This window comes from Sminthopsis crassicaudata, chromosome 6, assembly GCF_048593235.1.
Source record: "Sminthopsis crassicaudata isolate SCR6 chromosome 6, ASM4859323v1, whole genome shotgun sequence".
Taxonomy (NCBI): domain Eukaryota; kingdom Metazoa; phylum Chordata; class Mammalia; order Dasyuromorphia; family Dasyuridae; genus Sminthopsis; species Sminthopsis crassicaudata.
In genome coordinates, this window is record NC_133622.1 from 198,345,158 (window position 1) to 198,366,671 (window position 21,514).

A 21,514-nucleotide genomic window follows, 5' to 3' on the forward strand; every position below is an offset into this window, starting at 1 on the left:
GCAAAGGATCCATAGGCTCAACAGGAACAGATTTCACTTCTCCAGGGAGTATCTCGGTAGTCTCTCCTGCACACAACTCTATTTTTCCTAATTTCAATCCCTTTCTTCCATCTGATTGCCTTTTGGCTGATTGATCATGTCTTAAAATTCTCTGGATGTAACCTCGGTTGCCATCATGCCCCACTTCGGGGGCTGAAGCTGGGCCCCACCTGTCATTTCCCTGTGTCAATCTACATTCGGAGGCCCAGTGGAGGCCCTTGTGACATTTTGGACATGGAGTTTTAGGTCTTCTCTCACCCTGTCTTCTCACTGTATCTCCATATCTACACTGAGCTCTTAGATGCCCAATTTTTCCACATTGAAAACATCGCCGAGTTTCTCTAGAAGGCCCTTGCCAGGAGGGACCCTGTCTTTCCACGTTCATCATTGTCCGGGTGTAAAAAGCATTTGTTCCCACTGTAGCACAGCGTCTTATGATCTCCTCTAAAGGAGCATCTTTGTCTAATCCCCATATAATTCTTTTGCAAATCTCATTGGCATTTTCCTTAGCCAGATGTCTGGTCATTATTTCTGTAGCTGAATTTTCTCCAATAGTTCTTTTGACAGCAGTTTGCAAATGTCCCACAAAATCTGCAAAAGGTTCATTGGGACCTTGCTGTATTTTAGTGAAAGCCTCTCCACGATCTTTCTGTCCAGGAAGGACACCCCAAGCTTTTATTGCAGCCTTAGCAATTTGCTCATGTATTGTCATGGTATAATTAATCTGTTCTGAATTCTCTCCATAACAACCTTCACCAGCCAAGTGCTCAAAAGTGAATTGTGTGTTAACTCCTATTTCCAAATTGCATCTGTCTTGAATTTTACATAATTCATGAAATTCCACAAGCCATAATAAATTTTCTCCAGGTTCCAGGCATGTCCTTGCTATGGATTTCCAATCATTTGGGGTTAGGACTTCATAAGACAAACCATCTAGTAACATTTTAACATAAGCTGATGTAGCCCCATAAAGGGTACAACCTTTTTTCAAATCTTTAATTTTATTCAAATCTAAAGGTGCATATCTTCTCCTTTTTTGACCTACAGAGTCAATATTTTCAATCACAGGATATGCATGTATAAAATCACTTATATCCTGTCCTTCTCTCTTAGCTTTAACCAATGCTTTTTCTAATCTTGTCATAGGCTTAGGCTGCTTCACAGGCAATTCTGTTTGTGTTTCTGCCTCTTCCCCTCCTTCTTCCTCCACCTCTGAAGGTGGGGTGGATGTGGGCCTGCCAATAATCTGTTCTCTAGGCAGGGTTGAAGCTTCTTCAAGAGAATCATACCATAATTCCTCATTTAAATCCTCTTGCTCTAAGGCAAGATCTTGATCTTTCCTTTTTTCCTCACACTTCCGACTCTGTTCCTTTTTAAAACTTTTCCTTCTCCAACAACTTGCTTGATAGTTTAAGGTTAATTGAACTATGTTGTAGATATAAAATACTTCTGCAGAAATTGAACGAGGCCCATTTTTTGCATAAAATTCTTTCATTTCAAATCCCACTAGCTTCCATTTATCTACATCTATCTTTTCTTCCTCTAAGAACCAAGGGGATGTGCGTCTTAATGCAGCCAAGAGTTTAGCAATCTGTACCCATGTTACAAGTAAACTCTGCTCCTCAATTATCTTGATTATACTCTCTATAGTACCACTCCTGAATGGGGGTGGAGCTGAGGTTGCTTCTGGGGCTGGGGATGAGTCGGCTGAGGTCCAGGGATTGAATATAGCTAACATCTGCCCCATTTCAGCTATAAGAGATTCCTGGTTTAGCCCTTAACAAGTTAAGTTCCTTATTTATCTATTAGCACGCTCACTTAATCTTTAACAAAGTTTCCTCGTTACTCACAGTTCTGGCTCAGAGAGACTGAGATCTGGATGGGAGGCTTTTCCACTGGAATCAGGACCGTGTCTGTCCCTGTTCGGGCGCCAAATTGCGAAGGTCTGGTCTAGCTCCTCTTGTCAGGATAAGCAAAAGTCCTTGCCCCACGTGTGGACGCCAAATGTAGCGTGCTGTCGTCTCCAGAAGCTGCTGGATCGCTCTCTGGGAAGAGATCTGCTGTGTCTACTCAAATCTCTCAGACAGATTCTTCTTCCTGTAGTGAACTGTTGTCTCCAGGGAGTTGCTGTTAACTCTTGTCCAGAGAAGTGACTTCCCTTCCTGCAGAGAGCTGCATCAAGCCAGATGTAGTGCAGAGTCTTCTCCTTGAATCCTGGCTCTGAATCACCTGCAGCTCTTATCCTTCTCCAGGCAGACTGACTTTCCAGGCCCACTGTTGCCTCCTTTATCCTCCCAGAGAATGGGCGTGGGATAATGCAAGGGCTTCAGGGAAGAACCACTTCAGCCAATGAGTTTGCTCCTTCTATCAAGTAAACCTGAGTTCTCACCTTGTAATTGTCCAGACAACCTGAATTCTCACCTTGTCACTGTCCAGACAACGTGAGTTCTCACCTAGTAATCCTAACAATACCAAGTGAGCACTACCCTCATCTGATGAGCATTTGCTTTGCTTACCTTCTCCATGGAGACCTCATTGTGTCATGCCCATTGTGACACGCCTGAGAACACCCAAGGTTTTCTGACTTAAAGGGGATGTTCTCTCCCCAACAACCCAGTTGGATCCTGACAGCCAAGGGAGTAGTATGTGAATAGAAGAATAGATGAGTGGACAAATAGACTAATAGACTAGATACATAGATAAGTGCTGATAGATAGATGGGATAGATAGGGTAAATAAATAGATTCAATAGATACACTTGATGCATAGTTAAATAGATAATGATGGGTAGATAAGTGAAAAGATAGATTTATAGTAGAAAAGTTTATAGCTATCAAAGATATTTATAGGAAAAAAAGTGATTTATAGTTAGAAAAGAGATTTATATGAAAAAAGCGATACATAGGTAGAAAAGAGATATATATAGTTAAAAAAGTGATTTAGGAGAAGAAACGAGATTTATAGGTAGAAAAGAGATTTATAGGCAGAAGAGAATGAATAGCTGCCTTAAATTATACATAGATAATGAAGGAGTCAATGGAGGGTTAGGTAAATCAGTAAATAAATTACTGGAGAGAGAGATCCATTTGGGCCCTCATCAGCATGATACCAAGGGCTGCTGTCATAGATTGAGACTGCCTTCACGTCAGTATTAAACTATTATATTTTATTCTTCAATATTATAGAAGCTAAAATGGTTGCTTTCTATCTGGCTTGGGAAATTGTTGACTTCTCTTTCTTCCCCTCTTCCCCCACGCCCCCCCAAAATTGCATTTTGTGGATGGTTATTCTAGTAGATCAATTGGACACATATCTTTCACTTATGCTGTAACATTTTACCTTTTCAGGCATCCTATAAGCCACTGCTGAAGCAGAGGAGATACTGAACCAGTTGTGACCAGATGCTGGCGATATTGAACGCATCTTAAGCCTCGGGATCGACTTAAAACGGGATTTAACCTGTTCATGAAGGTAAAGCATCTACATAGAGATAATGTACCTGCAGCTTCCCTCCTGCAGTCAGTGTTAATAGGAGATCAAGGTAGGGCCTGGTTGCTGACTAGCCCTATATATAAACTAGAAGTACAAATAATCTGGGAAATAGAGAGCCTACACTTAAAAGCAAACAAACAAACAAAAGCAAATTCTTTTAGTTCGGAAACTATTTTCTTTTTCCTCATCCTATGGCTGGTTCCCAGAAAAAAGATGACTTGCTCATATTAGAGGTTTCATAAATGCTTGTTAAATTCAATTACATATAGATGAAGACTTTTTCTAAAATTATAGGCAGCTGGCTGGTTCAGTGGATAACACTGTTGGACCTCCCTTGAATCAGCAACTGATTTCAAACACCAGCTGTAGGACTCTGGGCAAGTCACTTAATCTGTGTTTGCCTCAATTTCCTCCTCTGTAAATTGGGAATGATACAATCATGTTTGCTCCACAGAGGATAAGCCTCTGAGAACTATTTGTTTTCAAGTAGAGTCACAGCATCGTGGATTTTGAGCTGGCAGCAATATTTCAGGGTTTCTACTTCCATATTTTACAAAGAAAGTCACTGAGACACAAGGAGGTTTAGTATAGTTAATATATTGTTCAAGCGCATACAAGTTGTAAGTGGCAGAGAAAAGATTCAAACAGATCCTGTTAATACTATCGTGTTACCTCTAAGTGTTCATTATATATGGGTGTATGGGTGTCCATATATGTGTGTGTATATTTCCATACTCCAATCTTCTAACCTATAACTAAACATATTTACTCTTAAAAAAAAAAAAAAGTGGTGGGATGGGGTAGGGGAAAGACACTGTAATAAAGTAACATTAAACAAGTGGTATTTTGCTCTGCTGTTTATTTCTTACTTTCATGACTTTATATTATCACTTTAAACTCCCTGAGCCTCAGTTTCCTCACATGTTAAATGAGATAGTTGAGCTCCATGACCACTAGGAAACTACATTTCCAGTTCTAAAATTGTGATTCCACAGTGAAAATCTAGCAACATTGTGTCCTAATGTAAGATCTGTATTTGATCATTAATGAGTCATATATTTTCTCTTGGATTTTATATAGTTCATTTGTAGCAACATTAACCTGGCATTCCCTTCTGAGGGCTGACCCCATCCTTGTTGTGGTGACTGTTAGAGGTGGGCCGCCCTCATCCCGGTGACCATCCACTCCAGATCCTCTTTGTGGTTGGTGGGGTGACAATATCAGAAGCCAAAATGTTGAAAGATCTCGTTTCTTCCCTGAAGCCTGGAACACAGGTACCGAACCCGAAATAACAGGACATGCATCTCCCTGGCCCAAGGATGGGAGAGTCTGGCTGTTCCCACAAGACTTGGTCTGAGCCTTAGGGGTAGCATTTGAGGAGATGATCTATAGAATTCGGGAGATGGTGAAGCACTGTGTAAAGGTCAGATAATTCTCTTACTACTACCATTATTACTTGTACTCTTACCCCTATTATTATTACTACTATTTCTACTATTACTCCTCTTCCTACTCCTATTAGTATTACTCCTACGATTACTACTATTACTCTTCCACCAACTACTACAATTACTGCCACTCTTATTATTGTTATTATTCCTTCTAGATCTCTTCCTCCTGCTACTAGTACTATCATTGCTCCTATTACTATTAATACTCCTTTTACTACCACTACTACTATTATTTCTACTACCACTTTTACTATTTCTATTACTCCTACTAGTACTGCTACTCCTACTCCTACTCCTACTAGTGTCACTCCTATTCCTATCATTATTACTGTTGCTATTACTACTTCTTCTACTACTATTATTCCTACTCCTATTATTATTAATACTACTACCATTACTATTACTTTTATCATTACTACTCTTTTTACTACTTCTATCACTACTTTTATTCCTCTTCCTATTACTGTTACTACTCATAATACTCCTACTTCTTCTACGCCTCCACCTCCTACTACTGCCACTACTCCTTTGTCCGGAAGTCCATATGTTTTCTAAATAAAGAGGTTTCCTAAAAAATATTGTTAAAAGAAGACTTGCGCATAAAGCCTGAGCACAATCCTCATCAGATGAGCAGTTGACTTGCTTACCTTGGCCATGGAGACCTCATTGTGTGATGCTCATTGTGACATGCCGGAGAACACCCAAAGTTTTCTGACTTCAAGGTGATGTTCTCTTCCCAACAACCCAGTTGGATCCTGACAGCAAAGGGAGTAGTATGTGAATAGAAGAATGCATGACTGGACTAATAGACTGATAGACTAGATACATAGATTCCTGGTGATGGATGAATGGGATAGAGAAGATAAACAAATAGATTGAATAGATACACTTAATGCATAGTTAAAAAGATAATGATGGATAGATAAGTGAAAAGATAGATTTATAGTAGAAAAGTTTATAGGTAGAAAAGTGATTTATAGGAAGAAAAGTGATTTATAGGTAGCAAACAGCTCTATAGGAAGAAAAGCCATTTATAGGTAGAAAAGAGATATTTAGATTAAAAAAAGGGATTTAGAAGTAGAAAAGAGATTTATAGGCAGAAGAGAATGAATAGCTGGATTAAAATATACATACAACCCCCCCCAAAATATTGCAGTTCGTGGATGGTTTTTCCAGTATATCAAATGGACACATATCTTTCACTTATGCTTTCACATTTTTTCTTTTCAGGCAACCTATAAGCCAATACTGAAGCAAAGGAGATACTGAAGCCAGAGTGACCAGATTCTGGCGATATTGAAAACATGTCTTTGGAAATCTACTTGAAACGGGATTTAGATTGTTGTTGGGGAGTTTTGATCTATACTTTGGAGTTTATTGCACTGGTGGGGGGAAGGGGAGAGAGGATGTTTCTGAGTTTGATTGTTGGGGAGTTTTGATATCTATACTTTGGAGTTTATTGTACTGGTGGGGGGAAGGGGAGAGATGATGTTTCTGAGTTTGATGTGTTTTTAAAAATAAAAAATGTTTTTTTTCTGTTTCCAAAAGTTTCAAGTTGTCATTCTTTCAGCTCCCACATGATTAGTGATATTTCCCAGTTTCTTCTTTACTATCTGATGATTATATTTGCCAGCTGGTTAATCCTAAAGAAATACTTGTTGGCAAACTTATTGGGTAAACAACATTTTTCCCTTATTTGCAGCTAGCCCATACTGCTGATGGGTAAAGCTGGCTATCCTATCTGGGTTTGGGAATAAGAGAGGGAGGCAGATTTGTTCTTCTTTGAGATTGTGAAAAAACTGTAAGCAGGCCCTTTGCCATCAGAGGCTGGGGACCGTCTGAAAATCTGGGAGCAAAGAGGTAGTGGGGGTTAACAAGCAGCAGGGCTGTTGTGTTCTAGCCAGAGAAGTTCCAGAGAAGCTCGGAACTGGCCCTGCTGAAGTCTTTTGGATCTTCCTGGAGGAGCAGAGCAGCCATTCTACACCAGAAGGGCAATTCAGAATGACAAGGGACTGGCTTAGAGATTTGCATCCAGGTGCTTCCCCTCAGCTCTAGGGGAAGGCTGAGCCAGAAAATAATTGGTGTCCCCACAGGCTTGTGCTAGAGCCCCCCATTCCCCCTTTGAAGTTTCTTCTGCCTGACTTGTGCTCATTATAATCTATATGACTGAAATGTCAAACTTCGGTTTCTGAAAATCTAACCTTTCTTCAGAAGCTGGGAACCTAAATCCCCTGGATGAAGAAGGGGGATAGTAAGAGTGCTAGAAAAGCAAATGGGTGCTCTGGAGACGGCAAGATTGGAGATGGGAAAACCCCGTCTGATTTGATTCCATAGATAGTGGCAAACGTCAGGTTAGCCACAAAAGATGTTTGCACTGATTGATAAAGCTGGAACAATACCTCTTGGGAATTGATGTACAGGCTCTGGCAAGAAAATGAAACCAAACTAACTCCCAAGCAGGATGCAGCCTTAATTGGCTGAAGGGCCCCAGAAGACCCTGGACAAGCCAGTCAAGCCGGCTTCCAGAGCTAGTCCTTAGCTTGGCCTTGGGAATCCTCCCAGGGGGTGGAAGAGGAGGAGGTCTGGATTGCTCTCTGACAGCACCTTCTCATCCTCCATCTTGGGCTTTCCACTTCTGGGCTTGGGCTTGGAGGGTCTCATCTACAGAAAACCACCTTCTTGAGGGCAAGAACTGTTGGAGTTTTTCCTTGGTAGCTCTGCCATTTTTCCACTTCGAATCACTTCCGATTTACCAATATTTATTAAGGAAACAAGCATTTATTAAACTCCTATGTACCAAGCACTGTGCTAAGCACTTTACACATATTCTCTCCTGAACATCACTGGGAGGTAGGTGCTAATATCCACTCTCTCAGTTAAAGAAACTGAGGCAACAGGTCAGCAAAATAGAGGCGAGATTGAAACAGATCTTGTCTTGTACAGACAACCCTGGCCTAATTAACAAGGGGATTCTAGATCTGCAGCGTTCAATGGGGTGTTTTCCAAATTCTACATGATGAAAGGTACCGGATGAAGCGGTCTGGGGTCTTAACCGTGGCCCTAGCTCCTTCTGCTTTGCAGCCAAACCCTAGGCTCCATCCCAAGAGCAATATGTGGGCTTGGCTCCCTTTCCCGCTGGTGCTTCTACTCATGTCCCCAGTTTCTGGTCCCTGTGTCCTTTGTGACCATATCATTCATCTGGTAGCCCACCTCATCCATCTTCCTTAGACTACTCAATCAGCAAAGCTCAATTAAACAAGGAGCAAACATATATTACATACTTACTAGGGGTCGTATATTTCACTAGACCCTGGAGACATAAAGGTAAAAACAAAATGGTCTTGCCCGCAAAGTTTATATTCTATTGGGGAAAATGATGTCAACAAAAAGAACTAGGAAGACAATCTATGCATAAGCAAGATAATTGTATAAATATTTTTACATACATTGGATTAAGCATATATTTTCATATATTTAACATGTGAATCCCCTGTCATCTTCCCTGTCATCTAGGGGAAGAGGTGGAAGGAAGGAGGGGAAAAGTTGGAAGAGAAGGTTTTGCAAGGGTCAGTGTTAAAAACTTACCCCTTCATATGTTTTGTAAATAAAAAGCTTTCCTCAAACAATTTTTAAAAAGAAAAAAAACCCACATACCAGGTGAGCACTACCCTCATCTGATGAGCATTTGTTTTGCTTACCTTCTCCATGGAGACCTCATTGTGTCATGCCCATTGTGACACGCCTGAGAACACCCAAGGTTTTCTGACTTAAAGGGGATGTTCTCTCCCCAACAACCCAGTTGGATCCTGACAGCCAAGGGAGTAGTATGTGAATAGAAGAATAGATGAGTGGACAAATAGACTAATAGACTAGATACATAGATAAGTGCTGATAGATAGATGGGATAGATAGGGTAAACAAATAGATTCAATAGATACACTTGATGCATAGTTAAATAGATAATGATCGGTAGATAAGTGAAAAGATAGATTTATAGTAGAAAAGTTTATAGGTAGAAAAGATATTTATAGGAAAAAAAAGTGATTTATAGTTAGAAAAGAGATTTATATGAAAAAAGCGATACATAGGTAGAAAAGAGATATATATAGTTAAAAAAGTGATTTAGGAGAAGAAACGAGATTTATAGGTAGAAAAGAGATGTATAGGCAGAAGAGAATGAATAGCTGCCTTAAATTATACATAGATAATGAAGGAGTCAATGGAGGGTTAGGTAAATCAGTAAATAAATTACTGGAAAGAGAGATCCATTTGGGCCCTCATCAGCATGATACCAAGGGCTGCTATCATAGATTGAGACTGCCTTCACGTCAGTATTAAACTATTATATTTTATTCTTCAATATTATAGAAGCTAAAATGGTTGCTTTCTATCTGGCTTGGGAAATTGTTGACTTCTCTTTCTTCCCCTCTTCCCCCACGCCCCCCCAAAATTGCATTTTGTGGATGGTTATTCTAGTAGATCAATTGGACACATATCTTTCACTTATGCTGTAACATTTTACCTTTTCAGGCATCCTATAAGCCACTGCTGAAGCAGAGGAGATACTGAACCAGTTGTGACCAGATGCTGGCGATATTGAACGCATCTTAAGCCTCGGGATCGACTTAAAACGGGATTTAACCTGTTCATGAAGGTAAAGCATCTACATAGAGATAATGTACCTGCAGCTTCCCTCCTGCAGTCAGTGTTAATAGGAGATCAAGGTAGGGCCTGGTTGCTGACTAGCCCTATATGTAAACTAGAAGTACAAATAATCTGGGAAATAGAGAGCCTACACTTAAAAGCAAACAAACAAACAAAAGCAAATTCTTTTAGTTCGGAAACTATTTTCTTTTTCCTCATCCTATGGCTGGTTCCCAGAAAAAAGATGACTTGCTCATATTAGAGGTTTCATAAATGCTTGTTAAATTCAATTACATATAGATGAAGACTTTTTCTAAAATTATAGGCAGCTGGCTGGTTCAGTGGATAACACTGTTGGACCTCCCTTGAATCAGCAACTGATTTCAAACACCAGCTGTAGGACTCTGGGCAAGTCACTTAATCTGTGTTTGCCTCAATTTCCTCCTCTGTAAATTGGGAATGATACAATCATGTTTGCTCCACAGAGGATAAGGCTCTGAGAACTATTTGTTTTCAAGTAGAGTCACAGCATCGTGGATTTTGAGCTGGCAGCAATATTTCAGGGTTTCTACTTCCATATTTTACAAAGAAAGTCACTGAGACACAAGGAGGTTTAGTATAGTTAATATATTGTTCAAGCGCATACAAGTTGTAAGTGGCAGAGACAAGATTCAAACAGATCCTGTTAATACTATCGTGTTACCTCTAAGTGTTCATTATATATGGGTGTATGGGTGTCCATATATGTGTGTGTATATTTCCATACTCCAATCTTCTAACCTATAACTAAACATATTTACTCTTAAAAACAAAAAGTGGTGGGATGGGGTAGGGGAAAGACACTGTAATAAAGTAACATTAAACAAGTGGTATTTTGCTCTGCTGTTTATTTCTTACTTTCATGACTTTATATTATCACTTTAAACTCCCTGAGCCTCAGTTTCCTCACATGTTAAATGAGATAGTTGAGCTCCATGACCACTAGGAAACTACATTTCCAGTTCTAAAATTGTGATTCCACAGTGAAAATCTAGCAACATTGTGTCCTAATGTAAGATCTGTATTTGATCATTAATGAGTCATATATTTTCTCTTGGATTTTATATAGTTCATTTGTAGCAACATTAACCTGGCATTCCCTTCTGAGGGCTGACCCCATCCTTGTTGTGGTGACTGTTAGAGGTGGGCCGCCCTCATCCCGGTGACCATCCACTCCAGATCCTCTTTGTGGTTGGTGGGGTGACAATATCAGAAGCCAAAATGTTGAAAGATCTCGTTTCTTCCCTGAAGCCTGGAACACAGGTACCGAACCCGATATAACAGGACATGCATCTCCCTGGCCCAAGGATGGGAGAGTCTGGCTGTTCCCACAAGACTTGGTCTGAGCCTTAGGGGTAGCATTTGAGGAGATGATCTATAGAATTCGGGAGATGGTGAAGCACTGTGTAAAGGTCAGATAATTCTCTTACTACTACTATTATTACTTGTACTCTTACGCCTATTATTCTTACTACTATTTCTACTATTACTCCTCTTCCTACTCCTATTAGTATTACTCCTACGATTACTACTATTACTCTTCCACCAACTACTACAATTACTGCCACTCTTATTATTGTTATTATTCCTTCTAGATCTCTTCCTCCTGCTACTAGTACTATCATTGCTCCTATTCCTATTAATACTCCTTTTACTACCACTACTACTATTATTTCTACTACTACTTTTACTATTACTATTACTCCTACTGCTACTGCTACTCCTACTCCTACTCCTACTAGTGTCACTCCTATTCCTATCATTATTACTGTTGCTATTACTACTTCTTCTACTACTATTATTCCTACTCCTATTATTATTAGTACTACTACCATTACTATTACTTTTATCATTACTCCTCTTTTTACTACTTCTATCACTACTTTTATTCCTCTTCCTATTACTGTTACTACTCATACTACTCCTACTTCTTCTACGCCTCCACGTCCTACTACTGCCACTACTCCTTTGTCCGGAAGTCCATATGTTTTCTAAATAAAGAGGTTTCCTAAAAAATATTGTTAAAAGAAGACTTGCGCATAAAGCCTGAGCACAATCCTCATCAGATGAGCAGTTGACTTGCTTACCTTGGCCATGGAGACCTCATTGTGTGATGCTCATTGTGACATGCCGGAGAACACCCAAAGTTTTCTGACTTCAAGGTGATGTTCTCTTCCCAACAACCCAGTTGGATCCTGACAGCAAAGGGAGTAGTATGTGAATAGAAGAATGGATGAGTGGACTAATAGACTGATAGACTAGATACATAGATTCCTGGTGATGGATGAATGGGATAGAGAAGATAAACAAATAGATTGAATAGATACACTTAATGCATAGTTAAAAAGATAATGATGGATAGATAAGTGAAAAGATAGATTTATAGTAGAAAAGTTTATAGGTAGAAAAGTGATTTATAGGAAGAAAAGTGATTTATAGGTAGCAAACAGCTCTATAGGAAGAAAAGCCATTTATAGGTAGAAAAGAGATATTTAGATTAAAAAAAGGGATTTAGAAGTAGAAAAGAGATTTATAGGCAGAAGAGAATGAATAGCTGGATTAAAATATACATACAACCCCCCCCCAAATATTGCAGTTCGTGGATGGTTTTTCCAGTATATCAAATGGACACATATCTTTCACTTATGCTTTCACATTTTTTCTTTTCAGGCAACCTATAAGCCAATACTGAAGCAAAGGAGATACTGACGCCAGAGTGACCAGATTCTGGCGATATTGAAAACATGTCTTTGGAAATCTACTTGAAACGGGATTTAGATTGTTGTTGGGGAGTTTTGATCTATACTTTGGAGTTTATTGCACTGGTGGGGGGAAGGGGAGAGAGGATGTTTCTGAGTTTGATTGTTGGGGAGTTTTGATATCTATACTTTGGAGTTTATTGTACTGGTGGGGGGAAGGGGAGAGATGATGTTTCTGAGTTTGATGTGTTTTTAAAAATAAAAAATGTTTTTTTTTCTGTTTCCAAAAGTTTCAAGTTGTCATTCTTTCAGCTCCCACATGATTAGTGATATTTCCCAGTTTCTTCTTTACTATCTGATGATTATATTTGCCAGCTGGTTAATCCTAAAGAAATACTTGTTGGCAAACTTATTGGGTAAACAACATTTTTCCCTTATTTGCAGCTAGCCCATACTGCTGATGGGTAAAGCTGGCTATCCTATCTGGGTTTGGGAATAAGAGAGGGAGGCAGATTTGTTCTTCTTTGAGATTGTGAAAAAACTGTAAGCAGGCCCTTTGCCATCAGAGGCTGGGGACCGTCTGAAAATCTGGGAGCAAAGAGGTAGTGGGGGTTAACAAGCAGCAGGGCTGTTGTGTTCTAGCCAGAGAAGTTCCAGAGAAGCTCGGAACTGGCCCTGCTGAAGTCTTTTGGATCTTCCTGGAGGAGCAGAGCAGCCATTCTACACCAGAAGGGCAATTCAGAATGACAAGGGACTGGCTTAGAGATTTGCATCCAGGTGCTTCCCCTCAGCTCTAGGGGAAGGCTGAGCCAGAAAATAATTGGTGTCCCCACAGGCTTGTGCTAGAGCCCCCCATTCCCCCTTTGAAGTTTCTTCTGCCTGACTTGTGCTCATTATAATCTATATGACTGAAATGTCAAACTTCTGTTTCTGAAAATCTAACCTTTCTTCAGAAGCTGGGAACCTAAATCCCCTGGATGAAGAAGGGGGATAGTAAGAGTGCTAGAAAAGCAAATGGGTGCTCTGGAGACGGCAAGATTGGAGATGGGAAAACCCCGTCTGATTTGATTCCATAGATAGTGGCAAAGGTCAGGTTAGCCACAAAAGATGTTTGCACTGATTGATAAAGCTGGAACAATACCTCTTGGGAATTGATGTACAGGCTCTGGCAAGAAAATGAAACCAAACTAACTCCCAAGCAGGATGCAGCCTTAATTGCCTGAAGGGCCCCAGAAGACCCTGGACAAGCCAGTCAAGCCGGCTTCCAGAGCTAGTCCTTAGCTTGGCCTTGGGAATCCTCCCAGGGGGTGGAAGAGGAGGAGGTCTGGATTGCTCTCTGACAGCACCTTCTCATCCTCCATCTTGGGCTTTCCACTTCTGGGCTTGGGCATGGAGGGTCTCATCTACAGAAAACCACCTTCTTGAGGGCAAGAACTGTTGGAGTTTTTCCTTGGTAGCTCTGCCATTTTTCCACTTCGAATCACTTCCGATTTACCAATATTTATTAAGGAAACAAGCATTTATTAAACTCCTATGTACCAAGCACTGTGCTAAGCACTTTACACATATTCTCTCCTGAACATCACTGGGAGGTAGGTGCTAATATCCACTCTCTCAGTTAAAGAAACTGAGGCAACAGGTCAGCAAAATAGAGGCGAGATTGAAACAGATCTTGTCTTGTACAGACAACCCTGGCCTAATTAACAAGGGGATTCTAGATCTGCAGCGTTCAATGGGGTGTTTTCCAAATTCTACATGATGAAAGGTACCGGATGAAGCGGTCTGGGGTCTTAACCGTGGCCCTAGCTCCTTCTGCTTTGCAGCCAAACCCTAGGCTCCATCCCAAGAGCAATATGTGGGCTTGGCTCCCTTTCCCGCTGGTGCTTCTACTCATGTCCCCAGTTTCTGGTCCCTGTGTCCTTTGTGACCATATCATTCATCTGGTAGCCCACCTCATCCATCTTCCTTAGACTACTCAATCAGCAAAGCTCAATTAAACAAGGAGCAAACATATATTACATACTTACTAGGGGTCGTATATTTCACTAGACCCTGGAGACATAAAGGTAAAAACAAAATGGTCTTGCCCGCAAAGTTTATATTCTATTGGGGAAAATGATGTCAACAAAAAGAACTAGGAAGACAATCTATGCATAAGCAAGATAATTGTATAAATATTTTTACATACATTGGATTAAGCATATATTTTCATATATTTAACATGTGAATCCCCTGTCATCTTCCCTGTCATCTAGGGGAAGAGGTGGAAGGAAGGAGGGGAAAAGTTGGAAGAGAAGGTTTTGCAAGGGTCAGTGTTAAAAACTTACCCCTTCATATGTTTTGTAAATAAAAAGCTTTCCTCAAACAATTTTTAAAAAGAAAAAAAACCCACATACCAGGTGAGCACTACCCTCATCTGATGAGCATTTGCTTTGCTTACCTTCTCCATGGAGACCTCATTGTGTCATGCCCATTGTGACACGCCTGAGAACACCCAAGGTTTTCTGACTTAAAGGGGATGTTCTCTCCCCAACAACCCAGTTGGATCCTGACAGCCAAGGGAGTAGTATGTGAATAGAAGAATGGATGAGTGGACAAATAGACTAATAGACTAGATACATAGATAAGTGCTGATAGATAGATGGGATAGATAGGGTAAACAAATAGATTCAATAGATACACTTGATGCATAGTTAAATAGATAATGATCGGTAGATAAGTGAAAAGATAGATTTATAGTAGAAAAGTTTATAGGTAGAAAAGATATTTATAGGGAAAAAAAGTGATTTATAGTTAGAAAAGAGATTTATATGAAAAAAGCGATACATAGGTAGAAAAGAGATATATATAGTTAAAAAAGTGATTTAGGAGAAGAAACGAGATTTATAGGTAGAAAAGAGATTTATAGGCAGAAGAGAATGAATAGCTGCCTTAAATTATACATAGATAATGAAGGAGTCAATGGAGGGTTAGGTAAATCAGTAAATAAATTACTGGAGAGAGAGATCCATTTGGGCCCTCATCAGCATGATACCAAGGGCTGCTATCATAGATTGAGACTGCCTTCACGTCAGTATTAAACTATTATATTTTATTCTTCAATATTATAGAAGCTAAAATGGTTGCTTTCTATCTGGCTTGGGAAATTGTTGACTTCTCTTTCTTCCCCTCTTCCCCCACGCCCCCCCAAAATTGCATTTTGTGGATGGTTATTCTAGTAGATCAATTGGACACATATCTTTCACTTATGCTGTAACATTTTACCTTTTCAGGCATCCTATAAGCCACTGCTGAAGCAGAGGAGATACTGAACCAGTTGTAACCAGATGCTGGCGATATTGAACGCATCTTAAGCCTCGGGATCGACTTAAAACGGGATTTAACCTGTTCATGAAGGTAAAGCATCTACATAGAGATAATGTACCTGCAGCTTCCCTCCTGCAGTCAGTGTTAATAGGAGATCAAGGTAGGGCCTGGTTGCTGACTAGCCCTATATATAAACTAGAAGTACAAATAATCTGGGAAATAGAGAGCCTACACTTAAAAGCAAACAAACAAACAAAAGCAAATTCTTTTAGTTCAGAAACTATTTTCTTTTTCCTCATCCTATGGCTGGTTCCCAGAAAAAAGATGACTTGCTCATATTAGAGGTTTCATAAATGCTTGTTAAATTCAATTACATATAGATGAAGACTTTTTCTAAAATTATAGGCAGCTGGCTGGTTCAGTGGATAACACTGTTGGACCTCCCTTGAATCAGCAACTGATTTCAAACACCAGCTGTAGGACTCTGGGCAAGTCACTTAATCTGTGTTTGCCTCAATTTCCTCCTCTGTAAATTGGGAATGATACAATCATGTTTGCTCCACAGAGGATAAGCCTCTGAGAACTATTTGTTTTCAAGTAGAGTCACAGCATCGTGGATTTTGAGCTGGCAGCAATATTTCAGGGTTTCTACTTCCATATTTTACAAAGAAAGTCACTGAGACACAAGGAGGTTTAGTATAGTTAATATATTGTTCAAGCGCATACAAGTTGTAAGTGGCAGAGACAAGATTCAAACAGATCCTGTTAATACTATCGTGTTACCTCTAAGTGTTCATTATATATGGGTGTATGGGTGTCCATATATGTGTGTGTATATTTCCATACTCCAATCTTCTAACCTATAACTAAACATATTTACTCTTAAAAAAAAAAAGTGGTGGGATGGGGTAGGGGAAAGACACTGTAATAAAGTAACATTAAACAAGTGGTATTTTGCTCTGCTGTTTTTTTCTTACTTTCATGACTTTATATTATCACTTTAAACTCCCTGAGCCTCAGTTTTCTCACATGTTAAATGAGATAGTTGAGCTCCATGACCACTAGGAAACTACATTTCCAGTTCTAAAATTGTGATTCCACAGTGAAAATCTAGCAACATTGTGTCCTAATGTAAGATCTGTATTTGATCATTAATGAGTCATATATTTTCTCTTGGATTTTATATAGTTCATTTGTAGCAACATTAACCTGGCATTCCCTTCTGAGGGCTGACCCCATCCTTGTTGTGGTGACTGTTAGAGGTGAGCCGCCCTCATCCCGGTGACCATCCACTCCAGATCCTCTTTGTGGTTGGTGGGGTGACGATATCAGAAGCCAAAATGTTGAAAGATCTCGTTTCTTCCCTGAAGCCTGGAACACAGGTACCGAACCCGAAATAACAGGACATGCATCTCCCTGGCCCAAGGATGGGAGAGTCTGGCTGTTCCCACAAGACTTGGTCTGAGCCTTAGGGGTAGCATTTGAGGAGATGATCTATAGAATTCGGGAGATGGTGAAGCACTGTGTAAAGGTCAGATAATTCTCTTACTACTACTATTATTACTTGTAATCTTACGCCTATTATTATTACTACTATTTCTACTATTACTCCTCTTCCTACTCCTATTAGTATTACTCCTACGATTACTACTATTACTCTTCCACCAACTACTACAATTACTGCCACTCTTATTATTGTTATTATTCCTTCTAGATCTCTTCCTCCTGCTACTAGTACTATCATTGCTCCTATTCCTATTAATACTCCTTTTACTACCACTACTACTATTATTTCTACTACCACTTTTACTATTACTATTACTCCTACTGCTACTGCTACTCCTACTCCTACTAGTGTCACTCCTATTCCTATCATTATTACTGTTGCTATTACTACTTCTTCTACTACTATTATTCCTACTCCTATTATTATTAGTACTACTACCATTACTATTACTTTTATCATTACTACTCTTTTTACTACTTCTATCACTACTTTTATTCCTCTTCCTATTACTGTTACTACTCATACTACTCCTACTTCTTCTACGCCTCCACGTCCTACTACTGCCACTACTCCTTTGTCCGGAAGTCCATATGTTTTCTAAATAAAGAGGTTTCCTAAAAAATATTGTTAAAAGAAGACTTGCGCATAAAGCCTGAGCACAATCCTCATCAGATGAGCAGTTGACTTGCTTACCTTGGCCATGGAGACCTCATTGTGTGATGCTCATTGTGACATGCCGGAGAACACCCAAAGTTTTCTGACTTAAAGGTGATGTTCTCTTCCCAACAACCCAGTTGGATCCTGACAGGAAAAGGGAGTAGTATGTGAATAGAAGAATGCATGAGTGGACTAATAGACTGATAGACTAGATACATAGATTCCTGGTGATGGATGAATGGGATAGAGAAGATAAACAAATAGATTGAATAGATACACTTAATGCATAGTTAAAAAGATAATGATGGATAGATAAGTGAAAAGATAGATTTATAGTAGAAAAGTTTATAGGTAGAAAAGTGATTTATAGGAAGAAAAGTGATTTATAGGTAGCAAACAGCTCTATAGGAAGAAAAGCCATTTATAGGTAGAAAAGAGATTTTTAGATTAAAAAAAGGGATTTAGAAGTAGAAAAGAGATTTATAGGCAGAAGAGAATGAATAGCTGGATTAAAATATACATACAACCCCCACCCAAAATATTGCAGTTTGTGGATGGTTTTTCCAGTATATCAAATGGACACATATCTTTCACTTATGCTTTAACATTTTATCTTTTCAGGCAACCTATAAGCCAGTACTGAAGCAAAGGAGATACTGAAGCCAGAGTGACCAGATTCTGGCGATATTGAAAACATGTCTTTGGAAATCTACTTGAAACGGGATTTAGATTGTTGTTGGGGAGTTTTGATCTATACTTTGGAGTTTATTGCACTGGTGGGGGGAAGGGGAGAGAGGATGTTTCTGAGTTTGATTGTTGGGGAGTTTTGATATCTATACTTTGGAGTTTATTGTACTGGTGGGGGGAAGGGGAGAGATGATGTTTCTGAGTTTGATGTGTTTTTAAAAATAAAAAAAATGTTTTTTTCTGTTTCCAAAAGTTTCAAGTTGTCATTCTTTCAGCTCCCACATGATTAGTGATATTTCCCAGTTTCTTCTTTACTATCTGATGATTATATTTGCCAGCTGGTTAATCCTAAAGAAATACTTGTTGGCAAACTTATTGAGTAAACAACATTTTTCCCTTATTTGCAGCTAGCCCATACTGCTGATGGGTAAAGCTGGCTATCCTATCTGGGTTTGGGAATAAGAGAGGGAGGCAGATTTGTTCTTCTTTGAGATTGTGAAAAAACTGTAAGCAGGCCCTTTGCCATCAGAGGCTGGGGACCGTCTGAAAATCTGGGAGCAAAGAGGTAGTGGGGGTTAACAAGCAGCAGGGCTGTTGTGTTCTAGCCAGAGAAGTTCCAGAGAAGCTCGGAACTGGCCCTGCTGAAGTCTTCTGGATCTTCCTGGAGGAGCAGAGCAGCCATTCTACACCAGGAGGGCAATTCAGAATGACAAGGGACTGGCTTAGAGATTTGCATCCAGGTGCTTCCCCTCAGCTCTAGGGGAAGGCTGAGCCAGAAAATAATTGGTGTCCCCACAGGCTTGTGCTAGAGCCCCCCATTCCCCCTTTGAAGTTTCTTCTGCCTGACTTGTGCTCATTATAATCTATATGACTGAAATGTCAAACTTCTCTTTCTGAAAATCTAACCTTTCTTCAGAAGCTGGGAACCTAAATCCCCTGGATGAAGAAGGGGGATAGTAAGAGTGCTAGAAAAGCAAATGGGTGCTCTGGAGACGGCAAGATTGGAGATGGGAAAACCCCGTCTGATTTGATTCCATAGATAGTGGCGAAGGTCAGGTTAGCCACAAAAGATGTTTGCACTGATTGATAAAGCTGGAACAATACCTCTTGGGAATTGATGTACAGGCTCTGGCAAGAAAATGAAACCAAACTAACTCCCAAGCAGGATGCAGCCTTAATTGGCTGAAGGGCCCCAGAAGACCCTGGACAAGCCAGTCAAGCCGGCTTCCAGAGCTAGTCCTTAGCTTGGCCTTGGGAATCCTCCCAGGGGGTGGAAGAGGAGGAGGTCTGGATTGCTCTCTGACAGCACCTTCTCATCCTCCATCTTGGGCTTTCCACTTCTGGGCTTGGGCTTGGAGGGTCTCATCTACAGAAAACCACCTTCTTGAGGGCAAGAACTGTTGGAGTTTTTCCTTGGTAGCTCTGCCATTTTTCCACTTCGAATCACTTCCGATTTACCAATATTTATTAAGGAAACAAGCATTTATTAAACTCCTATGTACCAAGCACTGTGCTAAGCACTTTACACATATTCTCTCCTGAACATCACTGGGAGGTAGGTGCTAATATCCACTCTCTCAGTTAAAGAAACTGAGGCAACAGGTCAGCAAAATAGAGGCGAGATTGAAACAGATCTTGTCTTGTACAGACAACCCTGGCCTAATTAACAAGGGGATTCTAGATCTGCAGCGTTCAATGGGGTGTTTTCCAAATTCTACATGATGAAAGGTACCGGATGAAGCGGTCTGGGGTCTTAACCGTGGCCCTAGCTCCTTCTGCTTTGCAGCCAAACCCTAGGCTCCATCCCAAGAGCAATATGTGGGCTTGGCTCCCTTTCCCGCTGGTGATTCTACTCATGTCCCCAGTTTCTGGTCCCTGTGTCCTTTGTGACCATATCATTCATCTGGTAGCCCACCTCATCCATCTTCCTTAGACTACTCAATCAGCAAAGCTCAATTAAACAAGGAGCAAACATATATTACATACTTACTAGGGGTCGTATATTTCACTAGACCCTGGAGACATAAAGGTAAAAACAAAATGGTCTTGCCCGCAAAGTTTATATTCTATTGGGGAAAATGATGTCAACAAAAAGAACTAGGAAGACAATCTATGCATAAGCAAGATAATTGTATAAATATTTTTACATACATTGGATTAAGCATATATTTTCATATATTTAACATGTGAATCCCCTGTCATCTTCCCTGTCATCTAGGGGAAGAGGTGGAAGGAAGGAGGGGAAAAGTTGGAAGAGAAGGTTTTGCAAGGGTCAGTGTTAAAAACTTACCCCTTCATATGTTTTGTAAATAAAAAGCTTTCCTCAAACAATTTTTAAAAAGAAAAAAAACCCACATACCAGGTGAGCACTACCCTCATCTGATGAGCATTTGTTTTGCTTACCTTCTCCATGGAGACCTCATTGTGTCATGCCCATTGTGACACGCCTGAGAACACCCAAGGTTTTCTGACTTAAAGGGGATGTTCTCTCCCCAACAACCCAGTTGGATCCTGACAGCCAAGGGAGTAGTATGTGAATAGAAGAATAGATGAGTGGACAAATAGACTAATAGACTAGATACATAGATAAGTGCTGATAGATAGATGGGATAGATAGGGTAAACAAATAGATTCAATAGATACATTTGATGCATAGTTAAATAGATAATGATCGGTAGATAAGTGAAAAGATAGATTTATAATAGAAAAGTTTATAGGTAGAAAAGATATTTATAGGAAAAAAAAGTGATTTATAGTTAGAAAAGAGATTTATATGAAAAAAGCGATACATAGGTAGAAAAGAGATATATATATAGTTAAAAAAGTGATTTAGGAGAAGAAACGAGATTTATAGGTAGAAAAGAGATTTATAGGCAGAAGAGAATGAATAGCTGCCTTAAATTATACATAGATAATGAAGGAGTCAATGGAGGGTTAGGTAAATCAGTAAATAAATTACTGGAGAGAGAGATCCATTTGGGCCCTCATCAGCA

General features: G+C 39.9%; 2 long non-coding RNA genes across 2 annotated transcripts; both read right to left on the reverse strand.

Moving 5' to 3' along the window:
• Positions 1-4,375: 4,375 nt before the first annotated feature.
• Positions 4,376-8,706, reverse strand: LOC141545621 (uncharacterized). The gene is made up of 3 exons (XR_012483090.1): positions 8,681-8,706; positions 5,630-5,737; positions 4,376-4,944 (listed from the first exon to the last, which is right to left on the reverse strand). It is a non-coding gene; the product is annotated as an uncharacterized LOC141545621 (long non-coding RNA).
• Positions 8,707-10,498: 1,792 nt separating this feature from the next.
• On the reverse strand, positions 10,499-14,827 carry LOC141545622 (uncharacterized). The gene is made up of 3 exons (XR_012483091.1): positions 14,805-14,827; positions 11,753-11,860; positions 10,499-11,067 (listed from the first exon to the last, which is right to left on the reverse strand). It is a non-coding gene; the product is annotated as an uncharacterized LOC141545622 (long non-coding RNA).
• Positions 14,828-21,514: the final 6,687 nt, after the last annotated feature.